We start from the raw sequence: 12535 nt of genomic DNA on the forward strand, positions 1-12535 counted from the left end.
ATATCCTTACACTCTACTATTTGTCATATGTGCAATTTTTACGAATGCCTGTCTCCTCCTGTAGACTTTAACCTCCTTCTAGGCATGGATGTCTACCTACTCTATTGTATTGTATTTTCCCAAGTGCTTGGTACAGTGTTCTGCAAAGAGTAAGAGCTCAATAAATATCATTGGTTGATTGATAGAACTCCAGACCCTGACTCCCAATGCCCTGTTATTTCCACTAAGCACCTCTGCTTCTTAAAAGCCATGTTGGAAGTCTGTTTCTGGCAATCAAATACAGCTCCCATCATCAAAGGTTGTATTTTGGTCCTTTAAAGCAAGAAGATGCTTATTGCTGCAGACACCTGGACCTTAGGTCAGGTCTGAGACTCCATAATACTAGCCGCATAAAACCCAAGAGCTGAACATAGCAGGCTTCATAGATGGGAGGTCTCCTTGTGAGATTCCAGTTTTCATTAGATGGATGACTTGGATATTATTATGAATATACGGACTAGTGGAATTGGGCTCATTCAAAACTTATATTGAACTGCACTATTAGATGAAAACTAGGGATTCGGTGCTTTTCCAATAGGCACCTCTGCTTCTCAAAAAAAGCAAGGAAGTTTTTGCATGTGTTTAGCCAGGTTAAGGTAAATAACAATGGGGTCCAATTCTGCCCTTCCATACAGGCATCCTTAACCCTTGCTGACTTCATTTAACTATAATAATAATAATAACAATAATAATAATAACAACAATGGCATTTGTTAAGTGCTTACTATGGGCCACACTCCGTTCTAGGCACTGGGGTAGATATACAAGTTAAATCAGGTTGGTCAGAGTCTCTGACCCACATGGGGCTCACGGTCTTAATCCCCATTTTAAAGATGAGGTAACTGAGGCACAGAAAACTTTAGTGACTTGCTCAAGGTCACACAACAGACAAGTGGCAGGGCTGGGATTAGAACACACATCCTCTGAGTCCCAAGCCCGTGATTTTGCCTTACACTCTCAGCATTAATCCATACACATATTCAATTATTCACTTGGTCACTTCATTCCAATAGATTGAACTACATCCTTGTTCTTGTTCTTGCTATACCTACATGATTGACATCTGCTGCCCTGCTACGGCCACAGCAGGGATCATGGTTTTAGCACATGGTTGTGCTTACCACAACAGTAAGCACTAAAATATCACTGACAGATTTGACTAACAATTAAACTCAATACAGACCAGTGCAGCCAGAAGGCCCTGCTTGGTTAGAACTTCTCTTGTGAACCTAATTTTTAAGAAGTGTGACCTACATAATGCTGTAGCATTACTTATAGCCACATTCGATTTTCTCTTGTCCAAAGAGATCATTTCTTGGCACTGAATCCCCAGTTTTCATCTAATAATGTAGTTCAAAAAATGTTTGGAATGAGCCCAAGTTTGAGTCCTTATATTCAAAATAATATCCAAGTCATCCACCTAATGAAAATGGGAATCTCATGAGGAGACCTAGTCCTCTCATTTATAAAGCCCACTATGTTCAACTCTTGGTTTTATGTAGGTAGTATTATGGAGCCTCAGACCTGACCTAAACTCCAGGTGTCCGCTGCAATAAGTATCTTCTTCCTTCAAGGGACTGAGATACAGCCTTTGATGATGGGAACTCTAATTGATTGCCAGAAAGAGCCTTCCAACAAGGCTATGCAAATTCCACCACCTTTCAGTTGGAAGCATGATGACCTGCTGAAATAGCATATAGCTGTTTTGAGGAGATAGATCCCTGGCAGATGAGAGCAAATCAGCCACTGGGCAGCCTTTCTACTTGTGTTGGACCCATCTGCCTTCATTTTGAGGACACCAGGGAGAGCTGAGTTGGCTCCAAGACCACCATTGTCTGAAGCTGGTTCTTAGTCACTCAATGAGTGACCCAAGCTGATGACCTGAATCAGCCAATTGATGGCCCTGAGAAGCTGGCAAGGTACTGCACCTCTCAACATACAAGTTGAAAGGAGTGTAAACCTGACCCATAGAACTTCTTCCAAAGTGCAATGTAGTCTGGCAGCAGAGGCAGTACTGATACTGACAAATGTCAACAGTCATTATGACTAGTGTAAACAACCTTACACTAACCAAACAAAAGCAACAAATGCTGTTTTGATACTGATAAACATCAACAGTCATTAAGATTAGTGTAAGCAACTTTACACTAACCCAAACAAAAAGCAAAATGTAGTATTGATATTGACAAATAGCAGTAATTATGACTGTGTAAACAACTTTACACTAAACCAAACAAAAACACCACCATAAACACCCACAGATTCTTTCTATGCCTAATTGCAGATCTATCCTAAATGCTAATGCCCAAAAGTGGCTGGGTTAATTTGAGTTAACTATCACAACACACCAGAGGTCACAGTGAAACTGGGGAAGCAAAATGACTTAACTTTTTAGTAGTAGATAATAGATTTCTTCATATTATATTTTATTGAAACCATAACATTATCCATAGGGCCTCATAATTTGATTCAAGCAGTGTAAGACATGGCCTGCCCCTCAAAAAAAGTACAATTTACTTCAGATACGGGGACGTGTTAGGAAGATCAATTGGCTTCCAAGCATATTTCACCTCTGGTGTGAAAGCATCCTTAGATTGATACTATTACTAATAGTAGTTACGGTACTTATTAATAGTTTATTATTTACCAAGCACTCGCTATATTAAGAGCTGGGGTAGATACAAGATAACTGGATTGGACACATTCCCTTGTCCCACATGGGGGCTCACAGTTTAAGTAGAAGGGAGTGGGATTTAAGAAATAATTATGGTATTTGTTAAGCACTTACTATGTGCAAGGCACTGTACTAAATGCTGGGGTGGATACAAGCAAGTTGGGTTGGACACAGTGCCTGTCCCATGTGGAGCTCACAGTTTCAATCCCCATTTTACAGACATGGTAACTGAGGCCCAGAGAAATGACTTGCCCAAAGTCATAGAGCAGAAAAATGATAGAGCCGGCATAAGAACCCATGACCTTCTGATTCCCAGGCCAGTGCTCTATCTATGCCATGCTACTTCTGTAAAAGGTCCACAGTGCCAACTATAAAAAGTCCATTTTACAGGTGAGGAAACTGAGGCCAGAGGCTAAGTGACTTGTTCACTTGACAGTAGACAGGTGTAGGAGCCAGGATTAAAACCCACAAAATTAGAACCCACATTTTGTGACGTTCAGGTCCGTGCTCTTTCCACTAGGGCACATTTCTTCAACAACTTTAGGAAATACAAAATTTGAGAGTCAATTCCATACAAAGAGGACTCGACCTACATGGAATAAGAGCATCAGCTATTGCTATAGCTCCCTAAAGCATTTAATTGAAAAATTAATGTATTTGGTTATCTGCCACATCTGAACATCTTTTGGCCACAGATCAATTCTTTCCAAATATCTTTCAAAGCAGTAGGGCTGTGTTTTGTTCTGGAGTTCCTTTCCATATCAGAGCTCAAGATGGGAAAGTTACATTTCTACAGATCCAGGTAAAGGGATCCTACAGAGAGATTAGTTAGAATGAGAACACATTTACAGGCCAAAAAGAAACGCTCAAAACAGTTGGTGGGGATAAACACTCTGTCATTTGGAAACGGCAGGGGTAACAGTTAAGTGCCAAGGTCCGTACTAAGCTCTGTTTGGGGCTCACGGAGTATTTAATCGCCATTTTACACACGCTGAAACTGAGGCACAGAAAACTTCAGGTACTTGCCCAAGGTCCCCCAGCAGAAAAGGAAGTGACTGGGGATTAGATTAGGGTGACTTCTGGGCCCATGCTCTTTCCAGTAGGCCATGCTGCTTCTTATAAGATCTCCTTCTTCTAGCTAAAAATTTTCCCAGGAGTGTTGAAGTTGAATTTACTCCTCATTGAGAAAAACCGATCCTAGATCTGACTGCTGTGTAGACTCACTCTGGTTCCCAGATTTCCCCTGAACTGCACTTGGCAGTGGAGGAATCTTTCTTCAATACACCCTCTGCCTAAACCACTGAAGGAACCTGCTAACCAAAAATCTCATAAGCCTAGAATACCTGAGACTTCATGTGGACCTGCTTCCTATGTCTACTTAGCACATTTTTCCTTCTCTTCATTAGAAGATAGGACCAAGAGAGCATTTCTCTCTTAATATTGTGTTCTAAAAGACCATCCATTCTCACAGTTTCTACTGTTACACTTTACAGTAGCAGCCCAGGAAATGAGAACCTCATATAAACAATTCCACCAAGGGCAGGCTGTATTCTAAAGGACTTATGTAAGGGAATAATCAATAGAGCTAGCTGTGGGCAGGGAATGTGTCCGTGTGTTGTATCGTACTCTCCCGAGACCTGAATACCGTGCTTTGCACACAGTAAGTGCTCAATAAATACAATTGAATGAATAACATTTCCTTCATTCCAAGTAAGTCTCAGAACAACAGTTCCTTGGAACAATCAATCAATGGTATTTATTGAGCGCTTAGTATGTGCAGAGAAGTGCACTAAACACTTGGGAGAGTACAATACAAGAGAGTTAGCAGACATGGAAACACACATCAGCTGATACAAGATTCCGCTTCTGAAGCAGCAGCTGTAAACTGTTCATACATAACTCTTGGCATTGAAGGCTACCAATATATTCAAGACCTAACTCACAGGTTCAAAGGCTTTAGATTCCAGTGATTGCGTCTGTTACATAAGGCCTGCAAGATCAAGAACACGAATGACCTAAAATACTGTTCCTCTCTCTTTTAGGTGATGTATTTATTCCAGGTGCTTGAAAGAAAATTTAGATTCTGTTTAAAAAAAGAACACACTCAAGGTGATAAAGTGAAACAGTATTATTTTTCCATCCTTTTCATTGTCTTCTCTGATCCTAGCGAATGACAATTTATGGGGATGTGAAATTTTAATGGAAAAGTACTTATCCTACTATCCTGAGCTGGTAAAACTTTCAGTCAGCCTGACTTTGGTGGGGAGAACGGCAGGCGTGAGGAACATTTTAAAATAAAAATCTTCGAATTCTAGATTCCCATTTCTCCAGGTTAAAAATAACCCCCACCCCCTCCAAGCCCCAGAGAATAGATTTATTATAACAGCTAAATGAGCAAGAGACTAAGCGACGCAAGTATATTCTACAGCTTGCATTGCACTTTATATAACGTTGACATTTTGAAGCCTGTAAAAGCCTGTAAAAGTAAATCAATTGCATCCTTCCTTATTTTACTCCCAGTTACCTGGTCAAAATTACTTAATGGGAAACTACTTTTACATTTTAATGACAACTATTTGAATCTGTCTGTTTCATAATATCACTGGAGAATTATGAATAGGAGTAAGATTACTCAATCAAATAACAGGATCACCTTCCATGAAAGAAGACCCTCATGTCTTCTTTCACCTGAGAGAATGCAGTAACACTATTCATTTTTCTAGACGAGTTCCACAACACAACCTCGGAAATGTGCAGCCATCATAAACCCAGGGCATTTCAACAATCTTGTAAATAATTTTATTTTCCTGACATGAGACCAGGAATATCATTCTCCATTCCAGGACCCTACCCTCTCCAGATACCCATAAAGGCACCTCAATCAATCATTAATGGTATTTATTGAGCATTTACTGTGTGCAGAGCACTGTATTAAGTGCTAAGGGAGAGTGCAGTACAAAAGAGTTGGCAGACACATTCCCTGTCCACAATGAGCTTACAGTTTGGATGTGGAGGCAGGCATTAATATAAATAATTTATATTATATAATTTATAGATATGTATCTAAGTGCAGCTACAAATCCAATGCCTGACAGTAGTCATTCATTCATTCATTCAATTGTATTTACTGAGTTCTTACTGTGTGCAAAGCACTGTACTAAGCACTTGGGAAAGTACAATGTAACAATAAACAGACACATTCCCTGCCTACAACAACCTTAGAGTCTAGACACTACAACTGTGGTGGTCCTCAGACTGTTTCTGATTAAACAGTCATTCCCATTCCTCACCTTCCCCTTCCCCTCTCCCACCAAGCTTTTTCCCTCCCTCTCCCTCACCAAGACCACTCCCCCTCACCCCGTACCAAGGATCCCTCTATACCAGCGCCAATCCTCCACTCCTCCCTCCAGCCCCCTCCCTTCCCTCCTCCCCGCCCCCACCCTATCCCAGTCTCCTTTCCCAACGCCACCCCTCTTCCCACTCTCACCACCTAAGCCCCCGCCAACTCATCCCAATCGAAACCCTCCCCACCCCTCGCACCCTTCCCCCTCCCTCGACAGCTACTGCCAAGTGTGGCCTCTGGAACCCCTGCTCCGTTATAAGTAAGATCCCTTTCATCCTGGACCTATTCCTTTCCAGCTCTCTACTCCTCCTCGCCCTAACTGAAACATGGCTGTCTCCGGACGACACGGTCTCTTCTGCTGCTCTCTCCAGTGGAGGCCTCTTCTTCTCCCACTCCCCCAGACTCACCATAAAAGGAGGAGATGTCAGTTTCCTTCTCGCCCCACAATGTCACTTTCGCACTATCCCTCCTCCCCCTTCCCTTTCCTTCCCTTCCTTTGAAGCCCACATTATTCGCCTCTACCACCCCCTCCAGATTCTTGTAGCCGTCATCTACCGCCCCCCGGCCCCACCTCCAACTGCTTTAACGATTTTGACCCTTTCCTCACCTTCCTTCTCTCCTTTTCCATGCCCACTCTGATCCTCGGAGACTTCAACATCCACATGGACATCCCTGGTGACTCCTCTGCCGCCCGCCTTCTATCTCTCCTTGATGCCACCAACCTCTTGCTCCACCTCACCTCACCCACTCACCAACTTGGTCATACCCTCGACCTCATCATCTCCTACCGCTGCACTGTGTCCACCCTCACCAACTCTGAAATCCCTCTCTCTGATCATAATCTTCTCACCTGCCTCCTCACTCACACTCCTTTCCCTTGTAAATCCATATTACTCCCTCACAGAGATCTCCGCTCTCTTGACCCCATCCATCTTTCTGAGCACCTCACACCCCACCTCGCCTCCCTCTCCTCTCTACCCAATCTTGATGATCAGATTGCTGCTCTCAACTCTACCCTTTCTACTCAGCTAGACTCACTCACTCCCCTTTCCCTTCGCTGCTCTCGTACCACTAACCCACAGCCCTGGATCACTGCCACTGTCCGCCTCCTTCGCTCTTATGCTCCAGCAGCCAAACGCTGCTGGCAAAAGTCTAAACACCATGCCAACCTCGTTCACTTCAAGTTTATCCTTTCCTGCCTTAACTCAGCCCTCTCCTCTGCCAGACAAAACTATTTCTCCTCCCTTATTGACACCCATGCCCATCATCCCCGTCAGCTCTCCCATACATTCAACTCCCTTCTCAGGCCCCCGGTTCCTCCCCCTCCTCCTTCCCTCACCCCCAACGATCTGGCCTCCTACTTCATTAATAAAATTAAATCCATCAGGTCTGACCTCCCCAAAGTCACTCCCCCAACTTCTCCAACCCCCCAGCTCTCAAAACTCTCTGCTACTCTCCCATCCTTCCCAGCAGTATCCTCAGAGGAGCTCTCCTCCCTCCTCTCAAGTGCTAGTCCAGCCACCTGTGCTTCTGACCCCATTCCCTCTCATCTCATGAAATCTCTCGCTCCGTCCCTTCTCCCCTCCTTAACTTCCATCTTCAACCGATCACTCTCCACTGGTTCTTTCCCCTTTGCCTTCAAACATGCCCATGTCTCTCCCATCCTAAAAAAAACCCTCTCTTGACCCCATTTCACCTTCTAGTTATCGCCCCATCTCCCTCCTACCATTCCTTTCCAAATTCCTTGAATGAGTCATCTACACACGCTGACTCGAATTCCTCAACACCAACTCTCTCCTCGACCCCCTCCAGTCTGGCTTCCGTCCCCTACATTTCACAGAAACTGCCCTCTCAAAGGTCACCAAAGACCTCCTGCTTGCCAAATCCAACGGCTCATACTCTATCCTAACCCTCCTCGACCTCTCAGCTGCCTTCGACACTGTGGACCACCCCCTTCTCCTCAACACGCTATCCACCCTTGGCTTCACAGACTCTGTCCTCTCCTGGTTCTCCTCTTATCTCTCCGGTCATTCATTCTCAGTCTCTTTTGCAGGCTCCTCCTCCCCCTCCCACCCCCTCACTGTGGGGGTTCCTCAAAGTTCAGTTCTTGGTCCCCTTCTGTTCTCGATCTACACTCACTCCCTTGGTAACCTCAATCGCTCCCACAGCTTCAACTATCATCTTTACACTGATGACACCCAAATCTACATCTCTGCCCCTGCTCTCTCCCCCTCCCTCCAGGCTCGCATCTCCTCCTGCCTTCAGGACATCTCCATCTGGATGTCTGTCCGCCACCTAAAACTCAACATGTCCAAGACTGAACTCCTTGTCTTCCCTCCCAAACCCTGCCCTCTCCCTGACTTTCCCATCACTGTTGACGGTACTACCATCTTTCTCGTCTCACAGGCTCGCAACCTTGGTGTCATCCTCGACTCCGCTCTCTCTTTCACCCCTCACATCCAAGCCATCACCAAAACCTGCCGGTCTCAGCTCCGCAACATTGCCAAGATCCGCCCTTTCCTCTCCATTCAAACCGCTACCCTGCTTGTTCAAGCTCCCATCCTATCCCGTCTGGACTACTGTATCAGCCTCCTCTCTGATCGCCCATCCTCTAGTCTCTCCCCACTTCAATCCATACTTCATGCCGCTGCCCAGATTGTCTTTGTCCAGAAACATTCTGGACATGTTACTCCCCTCCTCAAAAATCTCCAGTGGCTACCAATCAACCTATGCATCAGGCAGAAACTCCTCACCCTCAGCTTCAAGGCTCTCCATCACCTCGCCCCTTCCTACCTCACCTCCCTTCTCTCCTTCTACAACCCAGCCAGCACCCTCCGCTCCTCTGCCGCTAATCTCCTCACCGTGCCTCGTTCTCACCTGTCCCGCCATCAACCCCCGGCCCACATCATCCCCCTGGCCTGGAATGCCCTCCCTCTGCCCTTGCTCCAAGCTAGCTCTCTTCCTCCCTTCAAGGCCCTACTGAAAGCTCACCTCCTCCAGGAGGCCTTCGCAGACTGAGCCCCCTCCTTCCTCTCCCCCCACTCCCCCTCCATCCCCCCACCTTACCTCCTTCCCTTCCCCACAGCACCTGTATATATGTATATATGTTTGTACATATTTATTACTCTATTTATTTTACTTGTACATATCTATTCTATTTATTTCATTTTTTTTAAATATGTTTGGTTTTGTTCTCTGTCTCCCCCTTCTAGACTGTATGCCCACTGTTGGGTAGGGACCGTCTCTATATGTTGCCAACTTGTACTTTCCAAGCACTTAGTACAGTGCTCTGCACACAGTAAGCGCTCAATAAATACGATTGATTGATTGATTGATTAAATAATTATCAGGGGCCATGGCAGACTCTTGAGAGACAATCTCTGGACTCCAATCAATGGCCACTTCTCCCCAAAAGGCATCACTTCCACTTCATAACTGTGCAGCTACTGTAGCATTGTCTCTTAAGTATCTCCCTGGGGCTAATACTACCTCACTCCCCAACCGATAACATGGTCAGTCTTCTACGAGTCAGCCACCCACAGTATCTCATACAAATCATTTTGCTTCTGGTTTAGCCCAGCTTTTCCCCTCATCATAGAGTACAAGTGTAGCAACAAATCAGAACAATGCTTTGCCTGGTGGGTCCTCTGCTTCAAAACAGCTACATGAAGCCAGCCTCTGCCCCACTGTTGCATCAGCCTTTGCCTACAACTTTTCAACCAACTCAGGTTCCTCTTGGACTTCCTTCCACCTCAAATAAGGCCATTGGCTTCCCCCAAATGGATCACCAAAGAGCACTACTCCCCAAACCCATATTAGTTCTACTAGTAACCCAGAAGATAAGGAATTCCTTGCAGGAGTAGAGAAAGGTCCACAATTTCTTATTTTTTCCATGAGGATTTAATGGGCATATGTTGACAGACTTGTAGAGCACTACTCCTCAAACCCACATTAGTTCTACTAGTAACGCAGAAGATAAGGAATTCCTTGCAGGAGTAGAGAAAGGTCCACAATTTCTTATTTTTTCCATGAGGATTTAATGGGCATACGTTGACAAACTTGTAAAATGTTTCAATTTTCTGACCAGCAGAATTGTAATGCACTCAGTTCTCTTAAAATACGGAGGTTAGGTTCTTGATGATCTTTGAGTTAAACAAAAGACACTTACTAATTTGGGTGCCTGGACCATTGTCCCATAATAAAAATAATAATAATTATTATTATTATGGTAGTTATTGAGCACTTACTATGTACCAAGCACTGTTCTAAACACTGGGTTAGATTCAAGTTAGTCAGGTTGGACATATGTGCACAACTATTTCTTTGGACACTGCAGTCACATTCTATGCAAATAATTGCATATCAGTAGAAGAACATTCCTTCATTTGCCTCTGCATTTAGGTCTGTACCCCTCAAGCACTTGATATTCACCCAACTGCACTTATGTACATATCCTTATATTCTGCCATTTCTCCTATCTCTAATTTTTTTTAGTGTCTACCTCCACCCCTTACACAATAAGCTCCTTATGAGCAGGGACCTTATCTACCAACTCTGTGGTACTCTCCCAAGAGCTTAGTAGAGTGCTCAGCACACCGCGGGTGCTCAATGAATATCAGTGATCGATTGGGGTTTGGAAGTGGGGATGGAAGGTGGAGTGGTTAGGGCTTTTGTTCCAACCCAGAGAGCTGGAAAATCTTCAGCCAACCCCAGGAAACTGGCTAGTGGTTGTGGGAAAAAAAAATACCAGCTCTAAGCACCCCACTGGGGATAAGAGTTGTTTTCCAGTTCTGTCATGTCAGATGTAGAGTATCCCAACACTCTCAGGTTGTCTTCTGGGCATTAAAACATAAGAGAACACGGAGAAGCATCATGGCCTAGTGGAAAGAGCACGTGCATGGGAGTCAGAGGACCTTGTTTCTAATTGTGGTTCCACCACTTGTCTGCTATGTGATCTTGGGAAAGTCACTTACCTTCTCTGTGTCTCAATTTCCTCCTTTGTAAAATGGGGATTAAATCCTGCTCCCTCCTACTTATACTGTGAGCCCCATGTGGGCTCACATGTGATCTTGGGAAAGTCACTTACCTTCTCTGTGTCTCAATTTCCTCATTTGTAAAATGGGGATTCAATCGTGCTCCCTCCTACTTATACTGTGAGCCCCACATGGGACAGGGACTGTGCCCAACCTGATTATCCTTCGTCTACCCCAATGCTTAGAACAGTGCTTGGCAGATAGTAAGCACTTAACAAATACTATAAAGAAGTAACAGAAAATTGGAGTGGAGTAGAGCAGTCCAAAGCCACCCTGCAGAAGCATGAAGGAACCCCCCCATGGAAATCTAGTGCTTAGTCTGTTTATGTTTAATTCTTTGACAAGTAATTCACAATATAAACTTAACTGACCCCACTGTTGGAACAAACAAGCTGCACTGTAGCACAACGTCACACAAAGCACCTGGGTGAGATCAATTCCAGGATACAAGATGGCAAACATTGAACTTTTCTTATCCAGAGGCTGAGAACATATGGCAAGAGGAAAGGTGGATTTCTCTTTTCAACACAAACTCTCCCTGCTTCTTGGCAAGAGACATCACTAACAAATTAAATCTTGACTTGTATGTTAATTCAATTTGCTTGGATCAACACGGACAAGCTGCCAAATATGATTATCCGAGCTATGCTATGTAGCAGCTTATAAAGGGAACAATGACTAAACTCCATCTATTAAACCCATTCAATAAAAGCATTGTTAACGCTTCTCAATAATTAAATTCTTCCAAGTTCGGAACAGAATAATCTTCATAAAGGCAGGATTATCTGAAGTGAAAATTAGCGCTGATGATTAAACAGCCCAGGTAGATTTATTACAGTCCCTTAGGCATGTTCTTTAACCAACAGAGCCAGACTTTGGTTTCCCGCTGTGAAGGGAAAATATCCCATTAAAAGAGGAAAGGTGGTCACATCAATCAATCAATGACAGTCACATATGCAATTTGTGGCAGTGTGGAAACTTAATTTTGTTCCAGTTGTCTAGTTCATTCATAGCATTTTAGGATGCATCCCTGAAATTCTCCTGAAGTGGAGCTGAAAGCCCGGGAAAATCTCTCTCACACAAAGGGCAAGAGGCACTGGCATTGTACCTTGGAAATTTAGACACAATTGTTCAAGCACTGAGGCAAAGCCTGGCTGTGTGTGGAGGGGAAGAAAGTCTTTCATCCACATTTTAATAATAATAATGCCATTAGTATAAACACTATGCAAAGCACTGAGGTAAATACAAAATAATCAGATCAGACACAGTCTCTGTTCCATACAGCACTTATAATCTAAACGAGAGGGAAAGCAGTATCTTACTTTTTACAGATGATTCATTCACTCAGCTGCATTTCCTGAGTGCTTGGGAGAGTACAATATAACAATAAACAGACACATTCCCTGGCCACGATGAGCTCAATAATAGCAATAATAATAATAATAA

The 12535-nt window shown here is 44.0% G+C and overlaps 1 protein-coding gene across 1 annotated transcript in view; it reads right to left on the reverse strand.

Moving 5' to 3' along the window:
* Positions 1-12535, reverse strand: part of SLC24A4 (solute carrier family 24 member 4) — a 157072-nt gene that overhangs the window by 67848 nt on the left and 76689 nt on the right. The gene's annotated exons all lie outside the window — the stretch shown is intronic.

The sequence above is a fragment of the Tachyglossus aculeatus genome, chromosome 1 (genome assembly GCF_015852505.1).
Source record: "Tachyglossus aculeatus isolate mTacAcu1 chromosome 1, mTacAcu1.pri, whole genome shotgun sequence".
Classification (NCBI taxonomy): Eukaryota; Metazoa; Chordata; class Mammalia; order Monotremata; family Tachyglossidae; genus Tachyglossus; species Tachyglossus aculeatus.